This window comes from Lagenorhynchus albirostris, chromosome 4, assembly GCF_949774975.1.
Source record: "Lagenorhynchus albirostris chromosome 4, mLagAlb1.1, whole genome shotgun sequence".
NCBI classification, from domain to species: Eukaryota; Metazoa; Chordata; class Mammalia; order Artiodactyla; family Delphinidae; genus Lagenorhynchus; species Lagenorhynchus albirostris.
Window position 1 is genome coordinate 127,042,720 of NC_083098.1, and position 14,445 is coordinate 127,057,164.

Sequence of the window (14,445 nt, forward strand, 5' to 3'; positions counted from 1 at the left end):
CATATGAAGAAGACTGGCCAGCTTGTTGAAGACATGGGGATCAACCCAGAGCCAACAGCAACCAGCAGACACGTAAGTTAGCTCCAGGTGAGCTGCCAACTGACTGCCGGTGCATAAGTGATCTTAGTGGACACCCAAACTGCCAGATGAGCCTCCCCCAAAGTGTTAATATGAATCATAAGCAAATAAAATGGTTGTCGAACCATTTTTATTGTATCAATATAAAAATGTACAATACAATACAAAAAATATAGTATAATATGGTAGAAATAGAAGATAGAAGAGATACATTGTGGGTAGATTTTCTCAAACAGGCATATATGGAATCAAGAAAAAGAAAAAGTCAAATGGGATGAGCTGGGACCTTGGAAGGTCTTATTTTTCATTCAGTGATCTAAAGTGGTTTTCTTGGTTTAAGGTGCCTCATGTTCATTCTTCTGCCAGGAAATTAATTTATTTCTCGATAAGATCTGAGGATTGAATCCAGACTCAACAAAATCATGCAAATGTTGGGTAAAAAGAATTCTCAAGTGAGATATTATAGGAAATAAAGAAAAAGGAAGGGTCAGGTGTGACTGTGGAGATTCTAATCTTCAGTGACTTAGAAAATTGTAGACAGGTAGCTGGGTGGACCCGTACTAGATGGGGCCTTGGCATCATCCTGCAGTTGTGCCTTTTTGTAAATCACTATCACTCTCACTGGCTTGGATTCAAGAGGTTGTTTTGTTGTCACCGATGAAATAAAAAACAAAGTTGTCTTAGTATAAGCATATTCTCAGATATTAGGCTCATCTAAATTCCTGATTAAATGGATTTTCCTAAAGATTTCCTCAAAGCAATGAGGTAAATGTCATAAAACCAAGAAATGTTAAAAATATGAAGGGACTCATGATACATGTCCTCAGGTTCTGAATCTAAATGCTGCCTTATAAAATGGACTGCTACCAGTTAGCTTGATTAGATAGGCTCAAACAGTACTCGCTCTAATCTCTTGGGAACTTCTACTAGCCCTATTAATTGCTTTTTTACAAATTTATTTTACATCCATTATCTTATTTAATCTTTACAACAATCCTTAGATTTAGACATTATTTTTATTCACATTTTAGAGATGAAGAAACTGAAACTGAGCTAGAATAACTGGCCGAACTTAATGCAGTTGGTAAATAGAGGCACATGAGGTTATAGTCTGGAAAGGCTGTTTGACATTAAGTCAAGTCCTTGTTTTCTCAATGATGCTGGTTCTTTTCAACCTGTTTCAAAGGCACTGGGAACCTGTGGTGCCTCAGGGACCACTGACCAGAAAAAGGAGAGAGAAGGGAATAAACCAGGCAGTGCTCTGGGCCCCTCACTCTAGTTTCAGCCAGAGCACATCTGAAATATATGAATCCCATTTAAAGTTTTGTTTGAAAAAATTCTCAAATGCTGTATTATACCGTGATGTCTCCTAATGCTGTACTAGCAACTTCTTGAAGTCAGACCTGTCTTATCCTTTCTTTGGTTTCACAACAGTGTGAAACCTCCCCTGACCTGGAGCAGATGGAAATCATTGCCCTTGGGATGTGCTTTGGGCTCCAGGACAGCACAGTCTAAGGACCTCCCATGACCCCCTGGTAGCCTTGCTGTCTTTGTCATCAAAGCCAATTAAGTATTCACAGTACCTGCAGCCTTCTCACTGTTATCAGTGATATCACTGTTATTACAACTCATTGAGCTGTCTTCAAAGAGGGAAGTGATATCTTCTCCAAATATCTTGAGGCAGTTTTCAGTGAGAAGCTGTACAAAAGAAATCTGTAACACAAAAGGGCAAAAAACAGGGTGTTGTTTTATGGCATAGTTATAAATCACATTTCATATGTGAATCTTGGCTCTAACAAAAATGCAGAATAATTCTGAGAAAAATTCAGACTTGATTAAAATAAATAAATAAGTATATATATATATATATATATATATACACACACACACACACACACACACACACACACACACTAGTTTTCTCTACGAAATAACTGATACTTTCAAGAGTACTTTGGGCACAGATTTTAAAATTCTTTTAATCAGTGGGCTAAAATTATAATTTGTGGCCTAATTTAAGTAGCTAACATTTTTGTAATGATGGTTACATCTTTAAAACTAGGATAATTTTCAAGTAACCCACATAGGATATTTGGGGCAAAGATGTATATTCTCTTATTAAATTTTATTTATTTATTTTTATTTGAGAACTTTTCCAGTTTTATTGAGATATAATTTATTATAACATCTTATTAAAATTTATAAAGTATCCAATACACAAAAACTTGTGAAATTCACTTAAGAAATATCTGAAATGTGGGAAGCAGAGATTGCCGTGGAAGGAAGCAGCTGGAGAGAAAACATGTGATGTGTTTTTCTGACTGCGTTGCCTTGCCTCATGCTTGCTCTGGGTAAGCTTGGGGAAGAGCTGTGTTCTTATTAGGCGTGTTGTGGCTCTATTAGGATGTTCTGAAATCTTTTACTAGTTTCTTCATCCTGCAGTGGAGGCAAAATAGTGGCCAAGTAATTTTCTGAATGAGCCACAACTGGCAGAGCGAGGCCAGTATGTGTGGAGCCATGGGTGCTCATATTGCCCAAGCCACCTAGGATGTGCCAGCAGTGACCAGAGCAGTAGGTGTTGTCATCACTGTGCAGTGATGACACCGTGGCTTGGAAACCTTGCCCAGGTTTACACATCCCTTAGTGATTAGGCTGAGAGTTGAACCTTGGCTCTCAGACTCCAAAGCCCAAGGTTCTTTTCTATCATATCATCCTACTCTCATCTCTCTATTCTTTAGTCTCCTGGATGAGAAAGGAGAAGTGACTCAGCTGCTCTTAATTTCCAGCTTAACAACCCACCTTCCCATACCCCACCAGAGCAGGACTCTGCCACTCCAGGGGAATGCAATTAAAACGCGCACTTTAAGAAACTGGTCCATCAGAGTTAATACCGCAGACTTCAGGTTCAATGTGGGGACTCTGCCCCACAAGGCATAAACATGAGAGATCTCATTACCTTTTTTGTGAAGTTGTTTTCTAATTCTGAGCTGCCAGAATTAGACGGGCAAAGAATGCTTGGGGCTGTACACACTGATAAAGTGGAAACTGTCATCTGATTGGATGAGGAATGTTGCGTAACACTCCAAAAAGGTATCACAAGAGAAATACATTGCTTTTGGCAGCTGGTCTAAAAGACTAAAGACGGAAAAATGTACTTCTAAATGAAGCAAGTCATTTTGCTTAGGAAGTGGAAAGACAAAGAGAACGGAGTACTTCTTTGTATACCATGTACACAGTCCACTCTCAGAGTTCCAGGAATGAATGCATACAAAAATGTTTCATTGAACTTAATTCCTGAACCAGGTAAGAACTTCTCTGGTTAGTTATGTGTTTGACAAAGTTAAGATCATACCACTGGCAGATTGATCCTTTAGCATCTCTTTTTAGACCAATGGATTTCATCTCCAGCAATTTCATGTATTCAGAAGGTGTAAAATGGTCAAGGATTCCATATTAATAAGATAAGGAGAAAAACACAAATTCAATATCAACAGTAAGGCATGCATCTATTTTTAAACTGGCTTCCTGGGTATGATCAAGTGAAACCCTCTGACATTGGTCATTATTTTAGTGGACAAAGCTGTAAATTATAAGCTAATATTTTCCTAAGAGTATTGCATCATTACCTCTGGGTTGCAGTTATTTTCTCCTCCTCATTCCCTTGATCAATAACACCAAGCCATTTATCATAGAGACTGGCTGAAAATACACTTCCGTGGATATTTTGAAGAAAATCCTTACACAGATAAAAAATATATATTATCTTTATGATAAATACGTTGGAGAAATTACAGAGAAAACATTTAGTTGGAAAATTCAGTCCAGTCCCCACTTCCTTCTCAACTACACAAACTGTGATCCACACAGAGCTTGGCTCTGGTTATCCTCTGACTTGCATATCCAGAAGCATTGCTTGGATTTTCTCTAACTAAAATTAGAAGCGTAAAATTAGAAGCATAAAAGTAGACTCTGGGCTGTAGTGAGAATGACGCTAAAGCCCCTTCCATCACCTGGAACCTACTCATGTTAGCACGCTAGTACAAACTGACAAGGCCTGGTGACTCATCCTAAACCCTATTAGTTTCTTGAAAAGAAATGGACATACCCATTTTGCTTGTACTTTAGACACAACGTTTGCTCTTAATTCAGCAAAAAAAGTTCTGAAACAAAAAAATAACCAAAAAACACACCTCCAACATGCTCTTGCACACATATTAAGAGAGAACTGGGCTTTCTGACTTGAGGTATGTATGTATGCTCCTTGGGAAAAAAAACTAATAATAGCTTCAGTCTTCCTTTTTTTAACTATATAAAAGTTCAGTTCTGCAGACTTTTAAGCAGTAGGTGTTAGAAATATATCAAAATCCCCAGTGGGAACTACATGTTACCCCTTACAACTCCTTGAATGGAACACGTCCTCCCAAAAAAGGAAATTGAAAATTTGGATATATTGCAACTTCTGAGTATCAGGGCTAGAGATATGCAAATGTAAGCTTCCTAAGTGGAGGCCTGGAAAATTCATAACTTTAGAGGGCTGATGAACAAGTCTTAATATCATAGAATTGGGCCTATTAAAATTTATGAAGTCATAATCTTCTGTGTAAGACTGAGGGGAAATTAGTGCATTGCCTTGCTAGTTTCAAAAGCACACCTTGCTTCCACTGGTCTTAATATGTAGCCCGACTTCTCTTAATAGTAGCTTGCTCAGGAGATGCTTCTAGGCAACTGTCATGATTATAATCCAGTAAGTGTTACTTTTATTGAGCTGCTGTTTGTGCCAGGCACTCTTTTGAGTCCTGGGAACAGAGCAGTGGAGACAATGGACAAAGTCTTTGTCCTCTCGTACCTTTACTGTGTTATTGGTATACAATACCCACTCACGATCATTAGGTTTTTCACTGTTTCCTAAGAAGTGGCCCCAATATACGTGGAGAGAGGAAGCACTCCAGCTTTGGCTGGTTCTGGGAGTCTGGGAGGGTGCAGCAGGGCCTTTGCCTCATGTGTACCAAACTACATGCATTTGGAGTGTGTGTCTCCTCTCTTTTCTGGACCCCGTTCTGTAGAGTCCATTGGTGAGGCTGAGTGTGGTTAAGCCAGAACATGACATGTGCAGAATATGCCAGGGGTATCTGCTGTTGGATCTCTGTTTATAGATAGTTTAATGGCAAACTCAATGTGGTACTGATGATATATTCATTTCTGATTTAGACCAACTCTCTGGTTAGTGTGACACATGGTATTATACAAAGCCAAGGTTGCAAAGTTTGATTCCCCACCAAGATCAGTCAACTTTAGGAAGAGGAAACGTTGTGAATGTCTAAGAACTGTAGCCGTGAGTAGCTACCCTCTTGCTAGTCTGTGCTTATAACATGGAAATAGGCAAGAGCCTACTAACTTTTGCTAGAAAATCACGTCAGTTCCGTGTGTGCACCCTACGGAGGGCAATACTCATCTTGCTATTTGCATACCTAGTGTGCGTTATCATGGCGCTAGTGTAGTAGGGGTCAACTCTAAGTCATTTCTGAACTGTTGCTATTTATCATATAGTCAGATTACAATCAAACATTAATAGGGGACAAGGAAAGACCAAATGTTACTGAGTTTCTAAGATAATTTTAATAAACTGTTTACCGTCATTACTACATTAACATATTTTTGTTCAGAGCTGCTAACAAGTACCAACATGGATTGATTAAATTTTTCTGTTCTGTTATTCCCCTGGTAGAAATGTAACTAGACACCTGTGATTTAGCTGTATCATTTCAAACTCAATCTATTTTTGTATAAATCTATTGAAGTTTCAGAATTCCAAACTGATTTTGACTGCTGCACCCACTTTAAAAGTCAGATTTATAAGAAGAGGCATGTGGTAGGAGCTGGTTACCATGTAACTATAACCACGGGTGGTGGGTTAAACTACCAATATCAACAAAGGATGCCAAAGGTGGTAAAAGGAGGAAAAAGGAGGAACAAAGGGTGGAGTCATCCCTACACTAATTTTAAAGTAAAAGGCATTAAGAGACAGGGGAAGGAAGGATGATGAAGGGATCAGGTGTCCTCACTGAGCATTTTTTGATTCATTGTAAGGCAAATGTTTACTTACTGTGGTAAACTTGTGTAACTATTTCCAAAAGCTTAATATGAATTTTCTTTAATATGAACTTTGCCTTCATTAGGAAGGTGGCGAGGAAGTCATCAAAAGCAGGAAGCTTGTTTTGGTAAACACTCTGTATGTGTAAGTGTGTGTTTTGAAATTTATTATTTTTATTCTTTTGCATGGAGTGTTCAGGAATGAAGATGGGGAGGGTGTTGGTGATGAAAAAGGAAAGTATATCTAACATTGTGGGGCTTTTAACACCCAAAGTAGCTTCCTTCAGTTTTGACTTTGTCAAGTGTTTTTATGTTATGCCTATTACGGTTCTTGGGCAGTCATGATGAAGGACCAGTCATATAGCTTCAGAGTTACTCTGTGTGTGGATAATGATAGAACGTTCCCTACCTTTAAGATGGATGCTACCATAAGAACGGATTCATCATCCAAGTTCACTTTGTCCCCAGAGTTTAGTTTCTCCTTTAGGGCTCTGCATGATTTTATGCTGGCTGATTTTCTGAAGTTGCCTTCTGTGAGAGGCCCTTTTTGATTGATAAAGGAAAGCATATGCTATAGGGAAGAAAAGAAAACTATGTGGCATTTCCTATCTGCAAGCCCGGAGCACAAGCTTGCCACCTTTTTGACAGAGCTGGGGTGTATGAGGGTACAGTGCTAGAGCTGGAAGGACTGAAGTCCATTTGAAATTTTTTTCCAGTGTTTCCAAATTTTCTACCCAACAATCCATTTTACATTCATACACTGAAACATTTTAAACACTTGTTTAATCAGATTTTCCTTTTTAGTAGATTTACACTGTTAAATCAAACTTCTCTGCTTTGAGGCCTTTGTAGAATCCCCCTCTCCTCCTTCACTGTTCCCTTCTCATTATTCCCTGTTATAGATGCTCTTTACTAAGTGTAGAAATCTTTTTGCCATACTAATTTCCCATTTGTTTATTCTCCTTTCAGTGACTGTATACCCCATTTCTACTTCTTGTATTTCCTCCCCTCTTTTAAGACAGGCTCAAAACCCCTCTCCTCCTTCTCTGATCATATTCCCTTCTCATCCGTCTTTCATTTCCTTTTGTTGTGTCTTCATGTCCTCTGCTTACAGAGTGGAGAGGTAACAGATATTGGAGTCAGGTAATCCAAGGAACCTGGAATCTGTTACGCTACTCATCTGCTATATGACTTTGGGCACAGCACATACTTTACTGAGGCTTTTTTGTTTTTCACTTATGAAGTGGGGAAGATGATAATCATAGTTACCCCCTAAATTTGCTGTGAAAAGTGCAAGGACTGGGGTAGTAGCTAGCATGTAACTATCAAAAGTGTGATAAATTTCTTCACATATAGCATAAGATTCCCTGCATGTGGTATAGTGCTTGGAGAGCGCTGACAATTCAGTATGCTAATTTGCTGTAACACAGGTCAAACTCTGACTTTCATCTGACGCAGTCTGTCAGGATTAAATGACTCATACTTGCCAGGGGATGAGTCTTTATGCTTAAGCACTTGAATTACAAATGAAATCTATGTGAGATATTTTGAGTCATAAGATTGAGTAAACTCAGCTGAAGGAGACTTGAGACTGAGTGTGGAGTTCAAGGAAGGAGATGAGAGAATATGAGGATGAGGTGGACTCTCAGATTCCACAGAGCCCATTTTCACTGATCTGAGCAGGTGCAGGTGGGTCTTTGCTGAAACCAGTGGAATGGACAAGAGTATCTTTTCCTGTTGTATTTGCCTCATGACTCTGCAGTACCTAAATCAGATCTTATTCTTTGAAGTAATACTAACAAAACTCCGTCAAAGCCAGGGGCTGTCTAATGACTTCTCCGCTTGAGGATGGAGTTGGATGAGAACACTTGCGCTCTCAGAGCTCCCCTCCTCAGGAGGGCTACAGAAGACCAAGATGAGACCTAGCAGAATTGGGGCGGGCGGGTGGTCATTATCTCACACGTCCTCGAGAGAAGCTCCGAAGAGCGGATTTGGCTTTGTGGGTGGTGGAACTGGGCACTGGTTGTCCTCACGAGTGCTGGAGCTCCGCCAAAAGGCCCAGTTTTTTTTTTTTCCCGGTACACGGGCCTCTCACTGTTGTGGCCTCTCCCATTGCGGAGCACCAGACTCCGGACACGCAGGCTCAGCGGCCATGGCTCACGGGCCCAGCCACTCCACGGCATGTGGGATCTTCCCGGACCGGGGCACGAAGCCGTGTCCCCTGCATCGGCAGGCGGACTCTCAACCACTGCGCCACCAGGGAAGCCCCTTTCCCTTGTTTTAATCCCTCTTTTTTCACTGACTACACTGAACATATTTGCTAATCCAAGAGTATGTATTATTATTTCTAGCTAACTTGCTACAGTAACTATTTTAGGAAAGGTGTGATCTGTTTATCAAAAACCTCAAGAGCAAATGCTGGTAAACTCAGCTTGAGAAATAGCAAAGTACAGGTGGTTTAGTCTGTGAAGACTTGAAGAGTCTGAGTGTGATGATCTCATTTTCTTTATGATGCTGAGGAAAGTTGTGGGCACAGAGCAGGTATTAAATAAATGTACTTGGGTTCAGAGGCATGGCTGGATTTTAGAAGATTCTCACAAAATGGAGACTATTTAGTAGTTAGGAAATGGAACAGAGGACTTCAAGACTGGAATATGAAAAATAATGTATGAGAAAAAGAAATTCCAGTTTTGTGTTGCTCTCATACCTAAGTAAGTAAGTAAAGAGTAAGTAAATAAATATCTTCAAGATAACACTGTTTGTCAAGTGAAGAAAGCAAAGAAGAAAAATTCACATTTCTCTCCCCAACTAGACCACAAATTGCTGAATGAAAAGATGTTATCAGTGCTTGGGATAGAGTAAGTGCTTGGAATTATTTAATAAATCCATGAATAAATATTGCATGGTATTTTCACTTTTAAGGGTATTTAAGCTTAAGACTGATCAACCATTACTTTGAGACTTCAGGGTCACAATTTTGAACCCAATCATCCCCATCTTAGGTTTTCCCTGACACTTAACCAGTGAGTAGGTATGAGGCCTCTTTCTTGCCAGAACTGACCCACAGCTGGTAATCTTTCTCAGAGCCCTTGGAGACAAAAAGAACTATGTGTCACAGCAAATCTTCCCAGTAGGTACTTGAAAACACATTTCCTTAGCATTTCTGTACTTCCAGAAAAAAGAATTTGGGCTAGTATAAATGCTGTTTGGTCCATAGGGGTGGCTACACTTTTTTGAGTTAATAGTGCTGATTTCAGTAACCCCGTCCCTCTCGCAGCCTCCAATGGACCGTCTGAGATTCTTGTCCTTTTTGATAAAGGGTGGGGATCTATGGAACCACATGCAATCAGCCCCTCACTTTGTGGGCGGCCCATGGCATAAAAAAATCATGGTAATGCTCCTTCACGCTGGAGGAGTCCTGCTTTCTGCTGTCTCTGCTGTCTCTGCTGCTAAAATTCTTCAACAGACTCCTTGGAGACTGTTGGCTTTTGCCTTCAAATGTCCCTGCTCAGGCAAGCATGTTGTCCAGAGAGTCACATACTCTGCCATGACTATTTCTGAGCAAATTAAAACTTGAAAGGCATCGTTAGGGACTTCCCTGGTGGTCCAGTGGTTAGCACTCTGTGCTTCTAATGCAGGGGGCCCAGGTTCGATCCCTGGACAGGGAACTGGATCCCACATGCTGCAACTAAGAGCTTGCATGCTGCAAGTAAGATTCCCACATGCCGCAACTGAAAAGATCCCGCGTGCTGCAACTAAAGATCCCTCATGCTGCACCGAAGATCCCCCGTGCCGTAACTAAGACCCAGTGCAGGCAAATCAATAAATAAATATTAAAAAAAAAAGAAAGGCATCATTAGCTCAGCAACCATGAGCAAAAGGAGACAAATACCCAAGAGGCCTTGAGTAGATGGCAGAGTAAATTCAGCCCACTTGCTTTGATGTAGACAAGCGCCACTCAAGGAAAAGAAGGGACAAGGACTCTAACCTAGAGATTAAGTCAGATGCAGAAAACAATTAACTCCCAGCAGAATCACTGCCTAGGAATACTGGATATCCCGTTTGAAACAAGTCTAAATTATAAAGACTGCTGAATTAAAGAGGAGAGGAAATGTTTGAAACAGAGTTGTTGGTGATAGGTACTATGTATGCTTGCCCTTGACTCCTGATTAAAAATCATGGCCTTGCTGTGAAAGGAGGCAGGTCCTGGTATGGAAGCAGTCTCACTCACAGACACACACACAGACACACACAGACACACACACACACACACACACACACACGGCTAAATCTGCTCAAAATTGTATTGCAAATAAGAAGTGAGAGCTAATAAAAATCTTTTTTTTTTTTTTTTTCTTGCGGTACACGGGCCTCTCACTGTTGTGGCCTCTCCCGTTGCGGAGCACAGGCTCCGGACACGCAGGCTCAGCGGCCATGGCTCACAGGCCCAGCCACTCCACGGCATGTGGGATCTTCCCAGACCGGGGCACGAACTCGTGTCCCCTGCATCGGCAGGCGGACTCTCAACCACTGCACCACCAGGGAAGCCCAAAATCTTTTCTTTTACGGTAAAGATTGGAAAAACTATGTTGGAATCCCTTAAATCAGGAATACGTGTATAGGCATATAACCCCAATTCTTCATTAAAATAGAAATGTTTTCTTGTCTGGTGAGATTGATCACTTTAATCAAAGGAAAATTACAAAATGAAATAAAATGAGCTCTAACATTAATCTCACCAACCTTATCCCTAAAACCACTCTCTTCTAAGATTTAATTCTTATTCAGGACATATATATCAAATAGGTTAGAAGTCAACGCAGAGGGGTGCTTTACTCAGTGCATATAAATTCAGTTTTATTTAAAATGTATTATTAAATTCAATTTTTACAGAAATCATTGATTTCTTATACCAAATTCTGGCTGACCTGAGTTTTTAAGGGGCTTTATTATACCATTGAGTCAGACAAAACTTAAATACAAATATTGTTATTATGTCATATCACAATATCAAGACATTTTCACATTTATAAATATATATATTCACGTATATATCTACTTATATATGTAAATTTTATATATTTTTATATAATTTTATATAGGGAGCCATGCTTTACAAGTGCTTTCTTCAGTTCTGTCCATCTGAATGCCCCTTGCCCTCTCTTTTCCCTTATGCACCCTCATCCCCAAACATAGTCATGTCTTTCACCAAAAAATTTTCAACAAGCCATAACAGTCCTATCAAAACATAAAGGAGAACAGACACTTGAAAGCAAAACAAGATGAAAGTGATGTGTACACAAATGCCCCCAGATCCATGGTTTTATTCAGAACTTGTCTTCTTTACCAGTTCACAAGAGGCATTAGCTATCTCATTCTCAGGACCTGCAACAAGGGGATGTAGCTTCTAGCCAGGTGGTCTTTATGTCAAATTTACAACAAAAGATACATTTAGGATTTCTCATGCTGAGATTGAGTCCTCAGATGGCAATTAGGGTAAATGGGGATGGGATGGGAGGAATCAGGAAAGAAGATACAGAAAGCAAGGTCCAATAGAGGAGGAAATATTTAGAATCTTATTGTCTAGGTATATAATGTATACAGTAAAGTGCATGTTTTCATAGCACTCTAAAATTATAGCCCGAGTTCATTATGCTATGACTTACAATTCACACAGAATTTAAAATGGAAATACAACACTCATGTATAGGCTAATAACATAGCTTTGCTGCCTTCAACTTCTGAACTTAGGGGCACCAAATATGACTTACATATCTGTAATAATTAGCTGTCTTATGATGGTAGGTACATCATACACACACACACACAAACACACGAATCTCAAAAATCAAAGTTGTTTTTTTTTTTTTTTTTTTTTTGCGGTACGCGGGCCTCTCACTGTTGTGGCCTCTCCCATTGCGGAGCACAGGCTCCAGACGCGCAGGCTAAGCGGCCATGGCTCACGGGCCCAGCCGCTCCGCGGCATGTGGGATCCTCCAGGACCGGGGCACGAACCCGTGTCCCCTGCATCAGCAGGCGGACTCTCAACCACTGCGCCACCAGGGAAGCCCCCAAAGTTGTTTTTTAAAAATAACTTGCAGGTAACTTACAGTTATTCCTAGCTTTGAAAGTGACATGTTGATAACATCATTCACTGTGTCTGAATTTGTTACTGTTATAATTACAGACTGCAAAAAAGAAGCAAGAAAAATTGCTATAAATTAAAAAAATTTAAACAGGTAAGTAATTATTGTTAAATTATTATCCATATTCTAAGAGGCAAAGCTTGTATTCAGGTAATGACAAAGTAAAGCACATGTAGAACACAAACCCCTAATTATAGTTTTCCATTCCTTTATATAACATGAAGTTAGTAGAAAGCATTTCAGTAAAACAGAAAGGATTTGTTGGCACACAAAATATAACAGCTTGGGACTTCCCTGGTGGTGCAGTGGTTAAAAATCCGCCTGCCAATGCAGGGGACACAGGTTCGAGCCCTGGTCTGGGAAGATCCCACATGCCACGTAGCAACTAAGCCCGTGTGCCACAACTACTGAGCCTGCGTGCCACAACTACTGAGCTGCGTGCCACAACTACTGAAGCCCGTGTGCCTAGGCCCCGTGCTCTGCAACAAGAGAAGCCACCACAATGATAAGCCTGTGCACCACAGCAAAGAGTAGCGCTGCAACTAGAGAAATCCCGGGCGCGGCAACGAAGACCCAACGCAGCCAAAAAAAAAAAAAAAAAATTTATATATATGTATATATATATATATATAACAGCTCAAGCAAGAAAGAGATAGACTGAGAATTCTGAGAAGGCAAATGGGCTGGTCATCAGCACCTTAGCGCTTTTTCCATAATGGAGGAGGGATAGTTTAAAAAGGAGCTGGACTCTCTTCTCTCTTCCTGAGTTGTGTTTTTGTAGTATGGCTTTATTTCTTTGGAATTATGTAGTCAGTTAATGTCAACATTTTCCCCTATATCTGTGTATTTGAAGATTTCTTTGAAACACAATTATCAGATAAAATTATTTTTCTACATAGTAATTCTAAAGGCATTATCAAGCTAAAACTATATGGCCAATGAGAAAGATAGACACATATCTGCTGGATTTTATAGATTTTTCTTTTTCTGATGTAGATATCTATGTTTATTGACACCCAAGGTACTGTGCGGAAACTTCCAAATACACTGACCTGGAAAAAGTCATTTGAATAATTCTCTTCTTAGTGAAATACAGAGCCAAGGTTATCCACTCCCTTGAAACCAAACCAAGGAGTTATCCAAAAGTCCAGAGCATAGTTTTGACTCTCCAGTAACACTGAGCACTTACCATATGCCAAGCACTGTTCTAAATATTTTACAAACATTATTTCATTTAACTGTAAACTACATCAGGTAGTCTTTATTAGCCCCATTTTACAGATGAGGAAACTCACAGAGTTTTCTGTTGCCAAAAGCAACAGAAACAGGGTTTGAACTCAGACAACCTAGCTCATGAGCCTGTGCTCGTAACCACTTGGCCTCCATGGGTGTTGACCTGTGGCTCCCTGAAGAACCCTCCTCCTCTTTCCTATCCTGAGCTTCATCTCTTCCCCCGGAGTCACCAGGCTTTCTGAAGGGATTATTCTTTTATTTGTGGAGTGAGATGATAAATCTCATGATATTACACCAACAAAGCTAGATGCTAGCTTGGAAATGTTCAAACTGTATCACAACAAAGCTTTATACTACAGTGGATTCTCCTAGGGTCTCATTGTGTTTCTTCACACTCAGTCACAACTGAGTGAGATTTTCTCAGTGGAAGTTAGAAAGAATGAACCTAATGTAAACTGACTTGAGGAGAAGGGAGAGGAGGGCTGCAGTTTTCATTTCTATTGTGTATCCCTTACTGTGGATCCCCCTCTCCTTTCCTTTACCTCAGCCTTATACCAGGGGGTAAGCCCCCATGGTTTGTGAAATTTATAGGATTCTAGGGAGATTTCTCCTATTCTAACACAGGGGTGTTGCCTTAGATGCTTAGGAGGAGGGGTTGTGGTATATTCTGTAAGTGTCATCTCACGGATAAGTTAATAGTAATCGTCATCTTTTATCTAAATAAAATTCATTTTTCACTGTTTCTGTATTTTTCAGTAACTGAATATGAGGATAGTGATGGCTAAAGACAGTGGACTAGGTACAGTCCCTTCCCATTTGTGAATTCTTCATGGGCCTCTACTAGTATTAATATCTTAATATTTATAAAGCAGATCCTGTTCTAAAAAAAAAGTAATAA

The 14,445-nt window shown here is 40.0% G+C and overlaps 1 non-coding gene and 1 pseudogene across 1 annotated transcript; one reads left to right on the plus strand and one right to left on the minus strand.

Annotated features, from left to right (window-relative positions):
• Nucleotides 1–355: 355 nt before the first annotated feature.
• Nucleotides 356–8,168, minus strand: LOC132519482 (rho GTPase-activating protein 20-like; annotated as a pseudogene).
• Nucleotides 8,169–9,763: 1,595 nt separating this feature from the next.
• Nucleotides 9,764–9,836, plus strand: TRNAR-UCU (transfer RNA arginine (anticodon UCU)). Its single transcript has one exon. It is a non-coding gene; the product is annotated as a tRNA-Arg (tRNA).
• Nucleotides 9,837–14,445: the final 4,609 nt, after the last annotated feature.